The sequence below is a fragment of the Callorhinus ursinus genome, unplaced genomic scaffold, assembly GCF_003265705.2.
Source record: "Callorhinus ursinus isolate GAN/ISIS: 27379988/994484 unplaced genomic scaffold, GSC_fseal_2.0 scaffold4, whole genome shotgun sequence".
NCBI lineage: Eukaryota > Metazoa > Chordata > Mammalia > Carnivora > Otariidae > Callorhinus > Callorhinus ursinus.
In genome coordinates, this window is record NW_027397066.1 from 81017728 (window position 1) to 81038723 (window position 20996).

Consider the following 20996-nt stretch of genomic DNA (forward strand, 5'->3'; position numbering starts at 1 on the left):
GCATGGCCATCGCGTACAGAAGCAGACAACTTCGTCTAAATAGAACGAGCAGTCTCCCATGAAGCAAGGCTGGATGGCCACATTCTAGAAAAGGCAGGATGTTGCCCTGCTTTTCTCTCATACAAGCCCTGGGAATGTCTCCCCAGAAACACCTGGTGGGTTCATGGGATCATCCATTCTTTCTTCCCAAGAATCAGCTCCCAGGTCTTAGGAATCTGAAAGCCTGTGTGGAATCCATGCCACTTTCTAAGTCTGTGAGGGGAGCCCATTACTTAATGGGGCACCAGTGGCCTTCATCATAAAATGGGATAATACCAGGATCGGGCTCACAGCACTGGGGTGAGGATTCCACACAGGTGGAGTACTTAGTGTGTAGTAAGAACTCAGTCGTACAAGTACCTCTTATTATAATACTAGTCACTATCTACTTTGACCTGTTGAGTAGTTGCTTTGCGGGTCTCTTAACAACCTTAACCATATGCCTCTTAATAACCAGAGACATTTTTTTTAAAGACTGCATCTTCCACATTAGGTTGGAGAGTAGGGAGTAATCAGGTTGGACTCTACTGCAAACCACTTGTCTTAAACTAAGGAAGATTTAGCTAAGATCATTCCTTATAGATGTTTTGCTCTAATCCCTGCTGACAGAGTCAGCCCAATTCTTAGACACTGTGATGCTAAAATACCAACTCTCTTCCATAAATACACACAAAGGCAAGGACTTGGTCAGCACAGCGGCCCTTCAGATAATAGAACTATAATGAAAACATGCTTTCTCTTCATCATTTTAAGGTATCAGTCTTCTATTATTGTTGTCCCAGATTCTTCCATTCTTTTTGTTTTTCTCCTCTCCTCTGTTTACCTTGTTTCCTGCCTTCCAAATGTGACAGGACTTCCTTGCCATCTAGAGAAAAAGACCAAGACTGCCATATACTTCTCTGCCTTGCACCACATGGGCAAGGTTGTTCCTGAAAGCTGTCTGTTAGGGAAAAATCTATTAAATGAATAAAAATATTTTTACTACTTCTAATGTGAAGAGGTATAATACATAGGTAACTGAGGTTACCTAAGTAAGTTTGAGAGAAAAATATTTCAACTAGACAATGAAAACAAGTTTATAAATAATAATAAGCAACATTTTGAAATGAAGTCAGTTGAGCTTGTCTGTGAAATGTAATGGCGAGAGAAGACTTGATAGTGGGTGATGGGGGAGGGGTCTTTGGAAGGTGCTAGAAAGTCAGATGATTGACTTTCAAGCAAGCAGCCTGTAATATTGTGATGTATGATAAGAAATATATATTGATCTTCCTTGCATTCCTGGCACAGAGCTCCTAAAACCTTGGAATTTCCCAAGTGGTAAGAACAATAAAGGTGTTGGGCGCCTGGGTGGCTCAGATGGTTGAGCGTCTGCCTTCAGCTCAGGTCACGGTCCCAGGGTCCTGGGATCGAGTCCCGCATCAGGCTCCCTGCTCCTTGGGAGCCTACTTCTCCCTCTGCCTCTCTCTCGCTCGCTCTCTCTCTCTGTCTCTCATGAATAAATAAATAAAATCTTTAAAAAAAAAAGAAAATTGTTATAAAAAAAAAGAACAATAAACGTGTTTTTCCTAATAAGCCCCTTCCAACCACACCGGAGTTTATGTTAATGAAGTGACTTTCGCAAAGCCTCTAAAGATGGGGCTGGTTGTCAGGGGAACCATCCCTGTGATTAGAAGGTTAGAACTTTCAGTCCCACCTCCCCACCTCCAGGGAGGGGAGAAGGGCTGGAGATTGAGTTCGATCACCGATGTCCAATGAGTTCATCAATCATGCCTATGTAATGAAACCTCCATAAAAATCTCTAAAGTACTCAGAGCGTCAGGTTGGTGAACTTGAGGAGGTGCTGGGAATGTGTCTGGAGAGGGTATGGAAGCTCCTTGCCCCTTCCCCTATAGCTTGCCCTATGCGTCTCTTCTATCTGGTCGTTCCTGAGTTATATCCTTTGTAATAAACCAGTAATCTAGTAAGTAAACCTCTCCAGAGTTCCGTGAACTGTTGTTCTACTGATGATTTATAGCCCAGGTGACCACTTGCACTTGGGATTGGTGTCTGAAGTTGGGGGTGCAGTCTTGTGGGGCTGAGCCCTTAAACTGTGGGATCTGCTGCTCTCAAGGTAGTGTCAGAATTGAGTTAAACTTGTAGAACACCCAATTGCTTGGTGTGGGGATATTTCCCCTCCCACACACACACATTTTTGGTGGCCAAAAAAACTGACTATGTGAGTAGAAGATTAAAGAAGAGTTTTTCCTTTATGCAGTGTCTTTGAGGCTCATGGCTTATTGCATTCAAACTGCACTTAAAGTTATAGACAGAAAAAAGCTAAACATGAGAGACCTCAGAAAACATGGTTTACAATCACCTCTGTCATATATCTAATTTTCACATATTCATAAATCTATTCCTTGACTCCCTATTCTGTTCCACTCATCTATTTACATAGTCATCAATACCACCCATCTGTATTACTATAGATTTTTAATAAAGTATGTAGTAAAGTGAGCCTCTGAACTTTTATTTTGCCAAAATTTTCTTAGCTCTTCTTGATCTTTTATGCTTCCTTTTACATTTTACAATTAACCTTTCAGTAAAAGGGGAGAGGTGGAAATATATTCACTTTTTATTGGAGTCACATAGATTTATTCTGCTAGTTTGGGGATGTTTGATAGCTTTAAAATATTCACTATTCCCTTTCAAAAACATGATATATGTTTCTACTTACATTGGCTTCAATTTTTACAACATTTTATAATTATCTCTAAAAGTCCTCTTGCATATCTTTTGAAAGACTGATTTTTAAGTACTGCAGAATTTTTGTTTTCATTTTAAAATAGTATCTTTCAGAGCGCCTGGGTAGCTCAGTCGGTTAAGTGTCTACCTTGGGCTCAGGTCATGATCCCAGGGTCCTGGGACTGAGTCCTGCATCAGGTTCCTTCCTCAGCGGGGGACCTACTTCTCCCTCTCCTTCCCACTCATGCTCTCTCTCTCAAATAAATAAAATCTCTAAAAAAATAATAAAATAAAATTAAATTAAATTAAAATAGTATCTTTCTTGGGATGCCTGGTCACTCATTCAGTTAAGCACCCGACTCCTGGTTTGGGCTTAGGTCATGATCTCAGGGTCATGAGATCAAGCCCCACATTGGGCTCTGCACTCATAGTGTGGAGTCTGCTTGAGATTCTCTCCCTCTCCCTCTACCCTCCCCCTGCTCGCACACGCACGCTCTTTCTCTCTCAAATAAATAAAATCTTTAAAACAGTATCTTTCTTAATTACATCTTTTATGTTTGTTGCTAGTGTGTAGAAACACAATTGATTTTGTAAGCACTCATATCCAGTGACCTTGCCAAACTCATTGGTCAGTTCTAATAATTAGACTGTAGGTCCCCCTGGACTTTCTATGTAGACTATCATATAATTTGTGAAGAGTGGCAGTTTTGCTTCCTCCTTGGCAACCTATATATTTTTCACTTTTTTTTAAACTTACTGTACTCATAGGATCTCTAATTTATTATAAGTTAATATTACATGTAAATAATAGATAATAATTATATATAAATTATATATAAATGAATATAAAACTGTATAAAATAGATATAATGATAGTGTGTATTTTATTTTGTTCCTGATTTGTAATGAAATGCTTTCATTTTTCATGACACATGATGTTATTGGTGAGTTTTGGTAGAAGCTCTGTATCAGGTTAAGCAAGTTTCTTCTTTCTTCTATTAGTTTTCTTAATGATTTTTGTCCAGTTTTATCTAATGCCTTTTAGATTAGATATTGAAATGATCATTTGGTTTTTCTTTTATAGAATGTTCACATGGAGGATTAAAGCAATAGGTACTTATCAAAATTATACATGAACATGGTTTTAAGAGTCAAACACCTCTCTGACAGGCCCTTTATATGCCCACCAGCAATGCATGAGAGTTCCAGTCGCTCCACATCCTCATCCACACTTGGTATTATTATCAGTATATTTCATTTTAGCCATTCTATTGGGGGTGAAGTGGTATCTCAACATTTATAAAATTACAAGCTCTGTAGTTCCTGCGGGGAGTAAAGCTAACAAAAATCGAGTGTAGGGTGAGCCACACCAATGTGTTTGTACAGTGGTAGGTAAATCAACTTGCATCACAATAGCTCAGTCCCAGGTCAGCATCCTAATGGAGATTCCAAAACTACTGTGAATGGCCGCTCCCAAGGCTTCGTGAATCCATTGTCTGGAAACTCTATCAGTAATAACTTGTGACTCTGTTGTTTGTAAACTAAATTAATAAAATAACTTTATGTGGTTTCTTTCTTTTTACTTTATAAAGGGTATGCTATGGTGGCCGAGAGCTCAAGCCACAGCCTGGGTTTGAATCCTTGCTCTAACAACTATTGTGTGTGACTTTGGGTAAACCTGAAACTTGGTCTTTGCATTTGTAAAATGAAAATAGTAGTAGGATCCACAGAATGGAATTAGATAATCCATAGAAAGAGTTCAGTCCAGTGTTTGGCTTGGAACATATGCTCATTAAAAGATTCGTTGCTGTGATTTCTCAGAAAGTTTGGGTATCAGTTGCTTCACTTGTTGAGGAGGAGTAAAGCTGTCATGCAAATCCATATAAAAACTGGTCAAAATTGAAAACACAATTTAAAACATCTGAAAAGCATCCAAGACTAGACAGAAATCAAAGGAAAGTTTAGGCTCAAGAAACCGCAAGTAGAAGGTGCAGAAACTGCAGAGACCGTGCGTCTTGACCTTGGGAAGCTGCCCAACATCCAGGGCTATGCCTGTGAATTTTTTAAATTAAGGAGAGCTGTTACATAACTGATGGCCTTGGAACCTGTCTCATGACGTTATAACGGTGGTCTTTAGGTATATAGAAAAGGGGAGATGGAAAGAAAAATTGTTTCTCCAGGATTACCCAAGGACTTCACACCCAGAAGACACTATTATAAAGGAATTAGCAAAGAGTATGTCATGGTTGGGCAGTGACCATTCATTCCTGTGTTCACTCAGCTCCTTGTTTACTTATTCAAAAATTTGTATCAACACTTTTATTACTAAGTGTTAGCAATATAAAGTGAATTTCTGGATTTCTGCTCTTTACTCTATACAACCAGCTTTGACCGACTCCAGAAATGATCATAAAGTCCTGCCTCAAAATCCTGTGCCATCTTGGCTTCCACTTGCCTCCAATCATCAGCTGCAACAGAGAGAGCATAGCAGCACCTCTCTTTGTCTTGAATTTCCACCCACTTCCAAATACCCAAGAGGGTCTATATCCATGATGTTCAACCTTGGCTACACACCAGAATATCCTGGGGAGCTCTAAAAACACTAATGTCCCAGCTGTTTCCCAGATCCATCACATCACAATCTCTGAGGGTGGGAGCCTAGTATCAGAATTTGCAAGTCGTCCTAGGTGATTCTGGACACAGCCAGAATGGAGAACTGTGTGCGTGTCTGCATGAACATCAGCCTGGCTCCATTGTATCAGAACGTGGGAGAGCTATGGGAAGATCTTCCAGGGAGCAGGGAGGTAGCGAGTCCTATTGCTCTTGATGGCAAGACAGGGCAGGCTAGAGGCAGGAGGAAGGTTTTATGGTAACTCTCACACCTGCTGCACACTAGTGGGGATTAATACCTACTGGGCTCCCAAAATTCATAGGTTGACATCCTAATCCCCAGCTCCTCAGAAGGTGACCGTGTTTGGTTAATAAGGGTCTTTAAAGAGGTGATAAGGGTAAGCCCTTATCCAATATGATTGCTGTGCTTATAAGAAAAGATTAGAGCACAACCGCGTAGAGAGGGAAGGGCATGTGAAGACACAGGGAGGAAACTCGGCCATCGCAAGCCAAGGAGAGGAGCCTCAGGAAACCAACCCTGCTGACTCCCACCTCAGACTTCCGGCTGCCAGAACTGTGGGAAATATATTCTGTTGTTGAAGCCACCCAGTATTTGTTAGGGCGGCCCTAGCCAACTAATATAGGAAGTATAGGCACAGTGTTGGTGACACGGTTGTCCGAATGTCTTATTCTTACTGTTATTATTCATTATAACATATTTATGGTAAAAAAAAAAAAAATCATCCGAGGGCACCTGGGTGGCTCAGTCGGTTAAGCATCTGCCTTTGGCTTGGGTCGTGATCCCAGGGTCCTGGGATCGAGTCCCACATCAGACTCCCTGCTCAGTGGGGAGTCTGCATCTCCCTTTGCCCCTCCCCCGTTCATGCTCTCTCTCTCTCTCTCTCTCTCTCGCTCTCCCGCAAAAATAAATTTCAAAAATCATCCTAATAGTAGAAAATTTTTCATTCTGTAGAATTTCTCTCTTCTCCCCTGAACCCTCTATAATCATTCCCCTAAGGTAAGTACTGTTAACAGAGTTTTGTGCTAAATGATACCATGTGAGAGTATCAGGGTTTACTTATTCACTATTCAGTGGGCAGTGACTCCCTCCTATGTGGTAGACATTGTGCTGAGGTCCACGTACAAAGAAAGTTATGGTGCTCTCCTATACCTCAGGGCTGACAGTGTGGTAGTCCCTGGCTTCTGGTCAGCCCCTACCCACAACAGAAGAGGAAGCCGATGCTATGGCCAGATTGGAATGAACACAGTTGTTACCTGGGAACCAAAAGCAATCACAACTAAAGGGCAAGTGCCATTAGGAACTCAAATGTGTGCTTAGCCCTGGAAGAAAGATGCCCAGCCACAGATTAAGATGAAAGTACCAGGCCACGGAAGGAGGCCAAGGTGGGGAGTCAGGAGCCATGGAGGTCCCCAGCAGGACACTGAGTCAGCACAAACTGCAGGAGAGACGATTCTGTAGGGCCTAGGCTATGAACATAGCAGGGCACAGGGCTTGGCCAAGTGGCCCCAGGTAAGCCAACAGGCTTCAAGTCTCAGGGCATCACGTGACAAATACACATGTACGTGGGGAACCAGGCGGACGCAGTAATGAATAATCATAGCTGTGGGAGAATCATGCCCAAGGTGCCATGGAACACAGAGAAGGAATTAGGGAAAGGAAGTCAGGGAAGGTGTAGCAGAAGAGGAAAGGTCTGAACAGGGCCTTGAAGAAGAGGCATTTGCCAGAAGACAGAGCAGAAGGATGTGATAGGGAATGGAAGCATAATGCAAAGTCATGATACTGTGAGGGAATTGGGTATGTTTGGGGAACAAACAGACACGTACTGTTTATGGGTACAGAAGGGTCTGGAAAGGTTCCCAGAATCAGGCTGGACAGCATGGATTAGAAGCAAGTTTGGGCCTTATCCTGAAGAATTTTGATCAGGGAAGAGATATGCTGAATCTGGGTTGCACACATCGATCTACCTGGTGCTACTCAGGGCAGAGAAAAGAGGGGCCCACACCTGAGAAGAACACACCAGCAGTGGGGAAATGCGTTTTAGTGTCAGCCTTCTGCTCATCTTCTCAGCTGGGGGAACTTTCCTTAGCTCTCTGCTCTCCCCCATTTCTGCAGCTCTTTTTCTCCAAGCAGATCACTGCCTGTGACAAAGGCAGACATGTGTGCAGTGTTCCAGGACCCCGAGGAATGCCCTGGCACAGGCTGCCCACCACAGGTCACTCTCAGGCCTCGAAGACACAGAACAGCTACAACCTGGATTATGCCTGCAAGCGCCAGACGGTCACCGTGGGGCTATGTGGAGCAGAACACGTTCCCCTGTGCAGTCTGACAACTGCCCTCACACACTGTGCACTTAAGACTCTTGTCCAGTGCACGCGCGTGTGTGTACGTCGAACCCAATGATGTCCTTTAGGTGGAAACCGAGACCTTCCTCAGGGCTCAAGGATTCTGTGAATGGCCCTTTCACTCAGAATTCCCAGCATGTAAGATAGAACCTCTCCAGGGTTATCTTTGGCCAAGGATCAAACAGCTGCTCCCCACTGTCTCAGCAGAATAAAATGTTTCTGAAACAAAACTAACACAGTCACACAAAACAGATAAGCCTGAGATCTGGGCTGTGGGAGGCATGGTTATCTGGAATACTCTGCCTCACCCAAGAGAAGCATTTATCTGAGGAGTACTGTAACCATGTACTTTCAGATAACAAAATTTCCTAGGGAATCCCTCATATCAGCAGCGACTCTCCATTCCCTGGACTTAAAGAGAAAAAAAAAATTCAATAGTATTTCTTTGCCTTATATGGCTAAGTGGAAGTGTTTAAGTGTCAGGGGAGAGGAGGATTTGAAGAGAGCTTGTTTGGTGTGTGTCCGGCGAGGGAGAAGAGGCAAAAAGAGTTGTGGAGGAGAACTGTCTCACAGTGGGGAGGCAAAGACGAGGTATGAGTTGAGGACCTCACCAGACCACTTCCCTGCTCCCCAAAGGGATCCCTTCCCCAGTGACACTGCCTTCAGTTCCCACATCCTGGACTCCTTTGGGCTAATGCAGTAGTTTTCAATCTGGGCTGCACAGAGCTCTCGGGGACTCAGGGCAAGCAAGACCAGCAGAGGGGGGTGTTCTACTCTGCCCTCACCCTTTAAATAGGGGTGCTCCCAATTCCTGTTATTTTTTTTTAAGATTTTATTTATTTATTTGACAGAGAGTGAGAGAGAGGGAGAGAGAGAGAAAGAGCACAAGCAGGGGGAGTGGGAGAGGGAGAAGCAGGCTTCCCGCTGAGCAGGGAGCCCGATGTGGGGCTCGATCCCAGGACCCCAGGATCATGACCTGAGCCGAAGGCAGCCGCTTAACCGACTGAGCCACCCAGGCGCCCATGTTTTCCTTTTCTTATACTAAGTATGATGGTTAATTTTATGTGTCAACTTGGCTAGGCCACAGTACCCAGAGATGTGGTCAACATCGTCTAGATGTCACTGTGAAGGTGTTTTTTACATGTGATTTACATTTATTATTATTATTTTTTAGACTTTATTTATTTGAAAGAGAGAGAGTGAGAGGGAAAGGAAGCACAAGCAGAGGGAAGGGGCCCCAGGAGAGGGGGAAACAGGCTCCCCACTGAGCAAGGAGCCCAGTGCGGGATCCCAGGACCCTGGGATCATGACCTGAGCCGAAGGCAGCCGCTTAACCGAGCCACCCAGGCATCCCTTATGTGATTAACATTTAAAATCAGTAGACTTTAGTACAACAAAAGAAATTCTCTACTGTGGGTGGGCCTCACCCAATCAGATGAAGGCTTTAAGAGAAAAAGACTAAAGTCCTCCAAAGAGGAAGGAATTCTGATTCAAGTTGCAACATCAGCACTTCTCTGAGTCTCTGGCCTGTTCGCTTGCCCTGCATATTGTGAATGTGCCACTTTCCACAATCCTGTGTGCCAACTACTTTAAATAAGTCCTTCCCTCCTTCCCTCTCCCTCTCCCACCCCCACCCCCCACATCCTATTTGTTCTGTTTCTCTGAAGAACCCTGACTAATACAGTAGGTTCATTAAATTGAGTGGTATGGGTGAACTAATTTGGAAAATATTTCAGATGTAACATAGGATTGAGCAAAAGAATAAATGTGCTGATTTTGTTGGGTTCTCACTATGCAAGAAGAGTCGTACAAAAATAGAATGGCAAGGCAAGAAAGAACTCTGAGAGAATGGATGGAACCTGGAGGTACCGTGCAAACTCAGGATTTCTAAAATGTGAGGCGTGTACATATATGCATGTTTATATGCCATGTGTGTGTTTTATGTGTATATGTGTATGAATAAGTGCATGTAAATACGTAAATGCTTATATTTCTTCATTCTGCCTGCTAAAAGCAAAGCAAAGACACCCCAGAAGCAGCCACGGGTACAGTCAGTGCCCAGAGAGTGCTTTCTCATATTCCCCACAAAGAGGGACCAGGACCACTCAGAAAAATGGCTGGTTCCAAGTCTAGGGCAAGGTAGGTGTAAGATGAGCCTGGAACACGGTAGTAAGCCAGAAAGTAAAGAAGTGCACGTGAAACACAATGGAGTGAGCAACAAGGACTGGGGAGACCGCTCAAAGGTATCCCACTGGCCCAACCGCATACAGCCAGAGCACTCGATAATAAATACGAGAGTAAACTATTGAAAAATGGGAATACATCAGTCCGTATCAATGATTTTTAAAGATATATAAGTGGAGGAAGTAGAGGAGAAGGTTATTCTGCTTACAGTAGAAAACTAAGGACCAGAGGACTGATGCTCAGGGAGTGCTGGGGAGGAAAATCCTCATTTTGCGCCACAGAGTAAAAATTAGGTCAACAAGAAACACCAACGGATGCTGAATCCAGGGGGAGATTTTGAAGAGGAACAGGACACTCACATGTCTTAAAGTATCTCCCCACAGACTGCCAATTAGCTCAGGGGAAAAAATAAAAACCTAACAATTATTCAGCAGAGATCAGAATCGCTTTCGCTAGAACATCGTGTGCCCCCCGACATGGTGCCCTGCCAAGGACACAACTTTACCTGTTTGGCATTATGGCTGGAAAAGCATAACTCCAATCTCATCATGAAGAGACATCAGACAAACACAAAATGAGGACTGTTCTATTTTTAAAAAGAAAGGTGCACGTGTGGGAGGGTGGGACTCTATTTTTCAAAATGTCAGTGTCATACAAAAGGCTGTGGAAGGGTTTCAGATTAAAGGAAATTAAAAGAGCATGCCACTAAATGCAATACCCGACCCCAGATAGAATCCCGTGTGAATGAGGCACCAAGGAGAACATTATTGGATCAACTGACAAAATTGGAAAATGGATGCCAGAATAGATAAAAATTTTATATCAATGTAAAGTTATGAAGCTGATGACTGTACTGTGGTTATGTAAGAGTATATTCTATTCTTGGGAAATACACACTGACGTATTTAAAGGTAAAGTGCCATAATGTAATTTACCTTGGATTGGTTCAGAAAAAAGAATTCTGTCTTCACACACACACATGTATGTGTCTATGCACACACAGATGATAGATGATCGATAGATAGAGACAAAGATGGAGATAGAGAGGGAAAGACGGGTGGGGGGTGGAGGGCTGACAAAGTTCCTTGGGGGAAAAATAAGCCCTCTGTGCGGAACATTTGTTCCCTCTGCTTGTAGAAGCATTCATTCTAGGGCTGTGCCCACGTCAAGCTGGACAAACCAGTTCTCTGACCTGAAGAAATGACAAAAAATATATGAGGTAAAGAATGAGGTCGTTTAGACCAAATGAATCAGGTCATTTAGACCAAGTGAATACACCTAGTGCCCCCTTTCAGTGTCTGTGTGCTGTGATGCATTTTGTACAATTCCTGCTGAATCACTGCACAGTTTTCCAGTAGGAAACAGATGGCACACCCAAACTAGATACTGAGGACAGTGTGATAAAGGGACTATCTACAAAGGTGGGGGACAGAGTTAGAGAAACCAGCAAGGGAAGGTACTGCTCCCCATGGAAAGTAACAGTGGGAAGCCAGGACCGTCAGAAAAAAATGAAGGGAGGGGGCAGTTACTAGAACCCGAAGCCGAGGGAAGAGCTATATGGATACCTGGTATGGACATGTGATAGGCTCTGTTGTCTTTGGTAAAGGGCTGCACCCAACTCTGCAGCCAAGCTGCAGCCACCCAGCAGGGTGGGAGCCATGCAGAACAAACACCCTGACCACACTTTCCGTGCACTCTCTGCTGTCCCGCCACTATCTCCCAGTGGCCAAATCCGCCTGGCAGGCAGAAGGCAAAGGGACCTGGAGAGGCAGTCTACACAGGTCAGGCTCCCAGGGCACAGAGCAGGGAAGTGAAGAGTAGAAAGTGAATCTGGAAGGGAAGATGGATTTAACCACCAGTGATATGGGGCTGCAGTGAATGTTTAGTTTTATGGAAGCACAGAGAGCCGACATTCAACATCATCAAGCAAAAGAGTTCTGATTGGTATGTAGACAATTCTTGGAACTGGCATGGTTAAAGTGTTTGATAAGAAAATTAGGGGAAAAAAGTGCTGCTTTCTTGATTATTGGAAATGGGATTTCTGAAAGTCTTTATTTCCTCTACATCAGTTATTTTCCAAATTGTCAACCACAGCCAGTAGGAAGTAAGTATAGGAGAGTTTGTTAACAACACAGTGGTAAAATTCAACATGGACTGAGAAATTCTCCCATTAATCTTTCCTAGAAGTAGAATACCTGCCAAATTTGACAAAAAGGTGGTAAATTTCTGGAGAGCTCCACCAAACTGTGATCCAGGATCTGTGCTGTATTCAGTGAAATTCTGTGTGTGTGTGTTGGCGGGGGGGGGGGGGGACACAAGGCAGGACTTTGACAGGACAACTGGTTCACAAAGGAAGTTCAAGGTACAAGGTGAAGCTAGCAACTGGAAGAAGACAAAGGACAAAATGAGAAGATGGGAGGTTTGGAGGAAGAGCAGAGGCACACGGCAGTGCATGGCCAGTGATTCAGGACCAAGGCCGGCACTGAAGTGGAGGTGGCTGTTTTGGAGGCAGGACTCACTATGGGGAAGGGGAGGGGAGGGGAGGGGAGGGGAGGGGAGAGACCTCACTGCAGACCTGTTAAGACCAAGGCTGACTAATTGCACTACTGGGTATTTACCCCAAAGATACAAATGTAGGGATCCAAAGGGGTATGTGCACCCCAATGTTTATAGCAGCAACGTCCAAAATAGCCAAACTGTGGAAAGAGCCTAGATGTCCATCGACAGAGGAATGGATAAAGAAGATGTAGTATTTATATACAATGGAATATTATGCAGCCATCAAAAGGAATGAAATCTTGCCATTTGCAACGACGTGGATGGAACTGGAGGGTGTTATGCTGAGCAAAATAAGTCAATCAGAGAAAGACATGTATCATATGACCTCACTGATATGAGGAATTCTTAATCTCGGGAAACAAATTGAGGGTTGCTAGAGTGGTGGGGGGTGGGAGGGATGGGGTGGGGTGGCTGGGTGTTGGACATTGGGGAGGGTATGTGCTATGGTGAGCGCTGTGAATTGTGTAAGACTGATGAATCACAGACCTGTACCTCTGAAGCAAATAATACATTACATGTTAAAAAAGAAAAAAAGAAGAAGATAGTAGGAAGGGAAAAATGAAGGGGGGGGAATCGGAGGGGGAGATGAACCATGAGAGACTATGGACTCTGAGAAACAAACTGAGGGTTCTAGAGGGGAGGGGGGTGGGGGGATGGGTTAGCCTAGTGATGGGTATTAAGGAGGGCACATACTGCATGGAGCACTGGGTGTTATACGCAAACAATGAATCATGGAACACTACCTCAAAAACTAATGATGTAATGTATGGTGATTAACATAACATAATAATAATAAAAAAGAAAGGAGGGCATTTGATGTAATGAGCACTGGGTGTTCTATGCAACTGATGAATCACTGACCTCTACCCCTGAAACTAGTAATACACTACATATTATCTAAATTGAATTTAAATAAAGAATTAAAAAAAAAACAATGGAAAAAAAAAAAAGACCAAGTTTGACTGTACACAACCCATCGTTCCTCTGTTGTGAGAAACCACAGTGGGCCACAATTTCCCAGAACACAAAACTGCATTGATTCTTGCCTTTCCAACCTTTCCAGCCCCACCTCCCACCACTCCCCAACTCACTTCTTGATGTTCCAGTCACAAGATTTCACTGAACACATCCTGCTACTTCTTATGGCTGTATCTTTGAGCACCGTATAAGACTTTGGGTGAGGTTGATGTAACAAAGAGAGAATAAAATAGAAAGCCTTAAATTAGTTTTTCTCCTGAAGCAGTCCGAAGGTGAATGGCACAGAGCTGGCAGGACAGCACAGTTTCACACTGCCATTCAAGGACCCACATTCCCAACACCTTGTTACTTCACCATCTCCTGGGGTATTGCAGCCATCCACAGGGCTGAAGTGAGCTTACCCTCGTGTCTGACAAAAAGAGAGCCCAGGGTAGCGGCTTTGTCCCAAAGGAGATGGCGCAGTGGGTGCACACATAACTTTGGCTCCCCTCATGTTGGCCGGGACCTAGTCACATGGCCATGCCTAGCTGCAACAGAGCTGGAGAGTGCAGTCTCTACCTGGTGGCCCTGTGCTCTACCCAAATATATGGTATTCTTTCACGAAAGGGGGGCCTAAAGGGAGCATGTTACCAGAATTTGGGAGACAGCTCAAAAGAGTCCCACTGGCCAAATCAGGTTTAATTAGAGCACTAAAATATTAAGTATAATAATAAACTATTAAAAAATAATATATTGGGGTGCCTGGGTGGCTCAGTTGGTTAAGCGACTGCCTTCGGCTCAGGTCATGATCTCAGGGTCCTGGGATCGAGCCCCACATCGGGCTCCCTGCTTGGCGGGAAGCCTGCTTCTCCCTCTCCCACTCCCCCTGCTTGTGTTCCCTCTCTCACTGTCTCTCTGTCAAATAAATAAATCAAATCTTTAAAAAAAATAATATATTGGGGCACCTGGGTGGCTCCGTCGGTTAAGTGTCTGACTCTTGGTTTAGGCTCAGATCATGATCTCAGGGTCGTGAGCTCTGTGCTGGGTGTGGAGTCTGCTTAAGACTCTCTCTCTCCCTCTCCCTCTGCCCCTCACCCTGATCATGCTCTCTCTCTCACTTAAAAAAAAAAATTAAAAAATAAAATAAAATATCAACCCATAGTCATGATTTTCAAGAATACATAAGTAGATAGGGGAAAAGGGGGTCTTGTTTACAGGACCTGTCTGCCACCCCTCTGCTACTTTCTCCCCCGGGACCAGCCTTTGTTTGCCTTGATCACTTCCCTTCCTGCCCTTTTGTGACTCAGTCAAACACAAACTTTTTCTGTTTCCCCACCCCCAGCATTTTGCCAACTGCTCAGTTATAATTATCTGTATATGACTTAAACTATGAGCTGAAGAAGCCAGCAGAATCACTCCTGAAAGATAATGGTTTTTATAGCATGTATAAAACCTTCCAGTTAGGGGCGCCTGGGTGGCTCAGTCGGCTAAGCGTCTGCCTTCAGCTCAGGTCATGATCCCGGGGTCCTGGGATCGAGTCCCGCATCGGGCTCCCTCCTCGGTGGGGAGTCTGCTTCTCCCTCTGCCTCTGACCTTCCCTTTCACTCACGCTCTGTCTCTCTCTCAAAATAAATAAATAAAATCTTAAAAAAAAAAAAAAACCCACAAACCTTCCAGTTATTGCAGTCTTCATTTGATCACCCTTCAGAACAGTACTGCTGTTGGAGACAAATTGTTTATAGCCCCGATCACACTCTTTTATACACTCCTGAAGTCAAAGATCTTCTCTGAATAGGAAACAGTCTTTCTCAGGCACTGACTTTACTATTGTTAATTGTTGGCCCTTGCTGCAAGTTGTGTCTCGCTCTACACAGTCCTATGGGCCCTGCTCAACTTAAGGGACCAGACATCACCGTAATCATAAGACGTTCTCATCTGTATCAGAATAAAATGAATGCACTGGCCAAAATCTGGCAGCTCATTTATAAAGAGTCTGTGATGCAGAGAGGTGAGGTCCTTTGACTAAGGATCACTAAAGTAGGCACTCACCGAGTGTTTATTGAATGAATGATTCATTCGTTGAACAAATGAGCAAATAAGGAAATGAAAGAATAAAGTTGGTCAATATTTGATCCAAAAGCTGATTACAAAGAACCTGCTTCTTTCAGTTGCCTTAGTCACCAAATGGCATCTGTAGGTTATGTCTCCTCACAAGCTCACCATTGATCAGAGCGGATTGTCATATTGCATAGAATCTAATCTTGATGAAAGGGTAGTACAGAGTTTTATGCTTCTAGAAATCTTGGACGTTAAAAGGAATAAATCCTGCTGGGCTGTGTGTATGAAAGAATCTGCTTTTTCTAGCATACAGGATAATCCTGCTCTGGCTCTCCCCAACCCTTTCAATGTGGTCTCTATTTTAAAGTGGAGAGGTGACACAGGCCTCTTATCACTTTGGATCTCACACAGGGCTCCTGCATGTGGTTGGAGCCCTGAGAGCCATCACAGGCTAGCTTCACCCAAAATGAGCTTGCTTGGGCCTGAATGTTTAGGAGAACAAGGTAAGTAAGAAAAATCACCCGATATCAAGGATTTATATGTAAAGACAAAATAACCCACTAGCTACATCCTGAGGTCAATAAACATTCAGCCCTGTCTATATTAATATCCAAAAGATTCTAGAAAGATCACTGGTTCCAGAACTCTCAGGCTCTGTAAGACCCCAAATCATCCTAGATCCCATAATGTTAAGAGTCTTATACTTCTCAAACATTGGAATATGGGCTTATATTCATATAAACAAAGAGTTTAAGTGAAAAGTTCACTTTTACTCTATCCCCTAAGTTTCCTGAGTTAATTCTATAATGAAAATCATTTCTTCCTAAACAAAATAGGGTTAAAACCCTGCCAAGCTTCTAAACCCCTAAGGTAGAGAAATTCCAAGCTACTTGGCACAGTCTCATTATCAAATCAGATATTTAGTGTTTTTTTTTCCCCTGAGAATAACAGGAAGCATCCTAAAAAATAAGGTTAAAAATTTTAAGGCCACCTTAAAAACTGATCACAAAAAACTGAAAAACTAATCACAACCTTTGAATATTCCAAAGGTTTCAATTAAATTATAACAACTTATGTCACACTTTTAACTGGAGGAGAAAATGTCTTTGCTGAATGCAACTGGGGAGATGTTCACATAAATAGGAAGACACTAACACTTAGTTAAAATGAGAGAAAAGGTTGTTGAGAGGAAGGCCTGATACTCTTGTAATGAGATTTTCGAACAGGTAAAATATGATGTACTATATTGCAGAGTACTACAACTCATGTCTGACTTCGGGCCCAAACAGGATTCAAACACATCTGAATTTCACTGTGGGATGGTAGGCAGGTCTTGGAGTTGACACAAGAAGGGCTGATCGTGGCTGAAGGAGTAAACAAGGGTTGGGGCACATGAGCCTGGGAGTGTGGACCAGGAATGGAGCGCCGGCATGATGTCAGCGCCCTGAACAGCTGGTGAGACATCTGTTATTTAGTGAAATGGACATGCTACAAGGAAAAAGCAAAGTTGGTACGAAACATCGTGGCCTGGGAGCTGCAAGTCTGAGCTCTAGCCTATCTTTACCTCGACATCCCTTCTCCAAGGCTTCTGCTTTCCCATGCGTTATGTAATTGGTTTGGGCTAGATGATTTCTGTAGACTTTCCAGTTATAACATCCTCTGATACTAAGGAGAATCAAAGATGCTAAGGTGACCAAAAAGGAAATGAACGTGGTGTGGGATAAGATCAAGATGGGTAAATGAATTGGGGGGGCGGCAGAGAGAGACATTGAAAAGAAGTGGTGGTGTTTCCCCTTCATCAAATGGAAGCAGGACTTGAAATCCATTTCCTTGGATACAGACAGAGGGCAGCAGAAACAGAAAAGTCATGGATTTCTGTCATGTCTGCATTTCCCAACAAATTTTTGTTTCCATGGGAATGAGGAAACAAGGCTGCTTCCTAACAGGTTTGTGGTTTTTAAATCTCATCTCTTCCGAAACTTTCCTTCCATCTGTTTCTATAGTGCTGAACTCCACTTTAGGAACATAAGATGGAAAGGCAAGTAGCAGCTGAAAGAAAAAGAAATGTCCCTTCCGATTCTGCCAGTACAGTTTATTCAAAAGGTGAACAATGGGGAAAAAGAAAACAAAATAAAAGGACACTGAAAAATTTGAACCCCATTTTGCTTCATACTCCATATGAGTTCACAACGCTGTTATAACTGGCTACCAAATCCTTAACATTTTGCTCTCTCTCTAATTTCTACTTACTTCCTATATTTCAATATGCATTTCTTATAATTCCCCTATCATGCTCTCATTCTTGAAATTCTCTCAATCCCCTACCACCTGCAAAACAAACTATGTAGCATGGTGGTTATGGGAATGTTATAGATACACAATGAAGGAAAACATCCTCCAAAATACCCCAGTAATACTAAATTGTTATCTGCAGTGGACTCTTGCTAGTGAGAGACAGAGAAGGGAGGTGATGGAGAGACAGCAAAACTTCCTTGCTTCGCCCTTCACTAAGCTACTATGTGTATCCCTTATTATGAGACCCAATTAAAAAAAATAGAGTGGGGGCACCTGGGTGGCTCAGTCGGGTAAGCATCTGCCTTCAGCTCAGGTCATGATCTCAGGGTCCTGGGATCGAGCCCTGCGTTGGGCTCCCTGCTCAGCGGGGAGTCTGCTTCTCCCTCTCCCCCTGCTCGTGCTCTCTCTCACTCTTTCATTCTCTCTCCCTCTCAAGAAATAAAATCTTTTTAAAAGAAAGACCAAAAAAAAAAAAAAATAGAGTGAACAGTCTGTTCTCTGCCATTCCTAGATTGTTTTGCTCTAATATGACTGACATGCCCTAAAAGTAAGTGGATGTGGAAGAAGGTTATTACTGTAACTTACTGGTAAGTTATTTGCAGAATTAAATGAAAATAATAGTGATAATCAAGGGTAATGTTGTGTATTGATTGCGCTAATGGACCAATCTCTCATGCCTTCCTATATCCATGCTCCTTTGGTAGTACCTTCCACACTGATTTTCTGCTTCATTATGTGACTCACTTTGGTCAATAGGGTTGTAGCAACATGGATGCCAGCAGGGGCTTCAGAAAATCCTCACATGTTTCCACCTCATCTCTCGCTCTATCATCATCATCAAAACTAGTCTGCTGGTAGGTAAAACTCATTTAGTAGACCCATCCACAGTCTACCATGATAGCTGAGGCCATCATAAATTAAATGACAGCCAGGTGATCCTCACCTATGTGAGAGAGTCCAGATGAGCCAGCTCTGATCAGAAGAACCACCAGATAGCATGCAGTTTGTGAGAAACAACTGTTTTAAGCCACAATTAGTATGTGGGGTGATTTGTTACAAAGCAATAGCTAACCTGATACAAATAATAATTTATTCAGTATTCACAACGTTAGGCACACTTTTATTTAGTCATTTGATCCTTGTAGCAAATTTGATAAGTATTATTACAAACTCAATTTTTTAAAAGATGTTATTTACTTGACAGAGAGAGAGTAGGAGAGAGAGCAGGAGCAGGGGGAGGGGCTGAGGGAGAAGCAAGTTCCCTGCTGAGCAGAGAGCCTGACTTGGGGCTCGATCCCAGGACCCTGGGTTCATGACCTGAGCTGAAGGCAGATGCTTAACCAACTGAGCCACACAGGTGCCCCTACAAACTCGATTTTTAAATTTAGCACATAGAGTCTGAAATATAAATCTTCAAAATGATCTTTCACTACCTTTAAGCATCACAAATACCCTGTGTCATCGATGGGGAAGATATTATTTTCTCCATCTTACAGATGGAAACTACGACTCAGAGAATAGCTGAAGGTCACAGCAATAGTAAGTGGCAAAAAAAAAAATAGTAAGTGGCAAAACAGTGACTTGAACCAGGATCTGATCATAAAAAGTTTAGTTCTTCTACCCTACACATTCTACTTTTCAGAGTAGAATGAGTTTGTAGGAGGTTATTTACGACAGAAGAAATATAAGAATCACAGGATGCATGATTTTTTTTCTTCACAAAGGGGTTTTTTTACTTTATAGCTCACCTTTGACAGAGGTGCCTGGGAAATTCCTGCTGCCTTCTTCCCCATTTTGTTCAAAATATGGCAGGAAAGAGGCTTGATACACCTGAAGGAATCACTTATTCCTGTCACATAATTTCTTGTTCCTTTCAGAAAACTATGTATACTGGGTTTTTAAAGTTTTATTTATTTAAGTAATTTCTACACCCAACATGGGTCTCAAACTCATGACCTGAATATCAGGAGTCACACACTCTTCTGGCTGAGCCAGCCAGGCGCCCCTATATATTGATTTTAATAATAAACTTCAGTCTTACAAAATCTAGTCATTCAATAAATAATACAATAGCATTTATACCATTTTTATTCTAGAGTTGGATGCCTTCTGTTTTTAGCCACAAGGGAATAAGCGATATTAAACTTCTCTTCCCACTGTAAATAACCATAAAACTGGACAAAATATATGAGGCAACTCTTTACAGGCAGGGGGAAGAGGCAGCAAAGAACTGAGATCCATGAGGTAAGGGAACACATTAAAAGTTAGCATTATTTTCACCCCTGTTTTTGCCTAGGGGTACTTTCAAACCAAAGTGCAAGATGACGGAGACCAAGAGAAGAGAAATGGGCTTGCTGAGCTGAGGCGGCAGAGGTTAAGAGGGCAGAGCTGCCAATGTGGCTGTAATTCATCAGGCTAGGTACCAGAGAGGAGGGAGCTGCTCAGAATGGGGGCGGGGAGTAGGAAAGTCTAAATGGGCATTTGCCTTATGTTCTTAATTGTACATGAGCAGCATGAGACTTCTTGAAGCCTAGCAGGGAGTGGCTACCTGGGATTAAGCTGAACAGGGTTACCATGGGCATAAATCCCTGGAAGACATTGGAGTCCTGGTCTAGCCTGAGAGGAGGGAAACATACTAGCACCTTGGAAATTTCAGTGAGACCCCCAGAAAGGCCACATTTTAGGAATAATTACTGTGTGCTAAAGAAAGGGCTACACCTTAGAAATTAGGAAATATCAAAGTAGACATACCTTAACAAAGTCTAAAATCAAGCTTGAAAGGATTTAAAGGATCTTCCAGGAATTCATCTACCTACCACAACAAAACTCAAATCTTTTCAAAAAGAAATAATTTAAATGTCCTACAAAGCAACAACCAAAATGTTTAGCATACAATATAAAAATTTTAGACATACAGAAAAAGAAAGAAAATATGACCTATAATAAAGAGAAAAGTTAGCAAATACACATCCAAAGGGAAGAAAATAATACTTGCCTTAATTTTCAGAAAGAGCTTCAAAGGATCTCAAGCCTGGTATTTTTTTGGAAGTTTCACATCCAGCTTGATTAAACTTTGCTTTGCCTTTCTATTTCAAACAATCTTATGGGAATGTTTTATATTTCATCTTTAAATTTCACCCTTTTAGGAGATATTGTAGAGGCAGGTGTTCAAATAAGAGAGAAAATATAAAAGGTGAAATAGATAT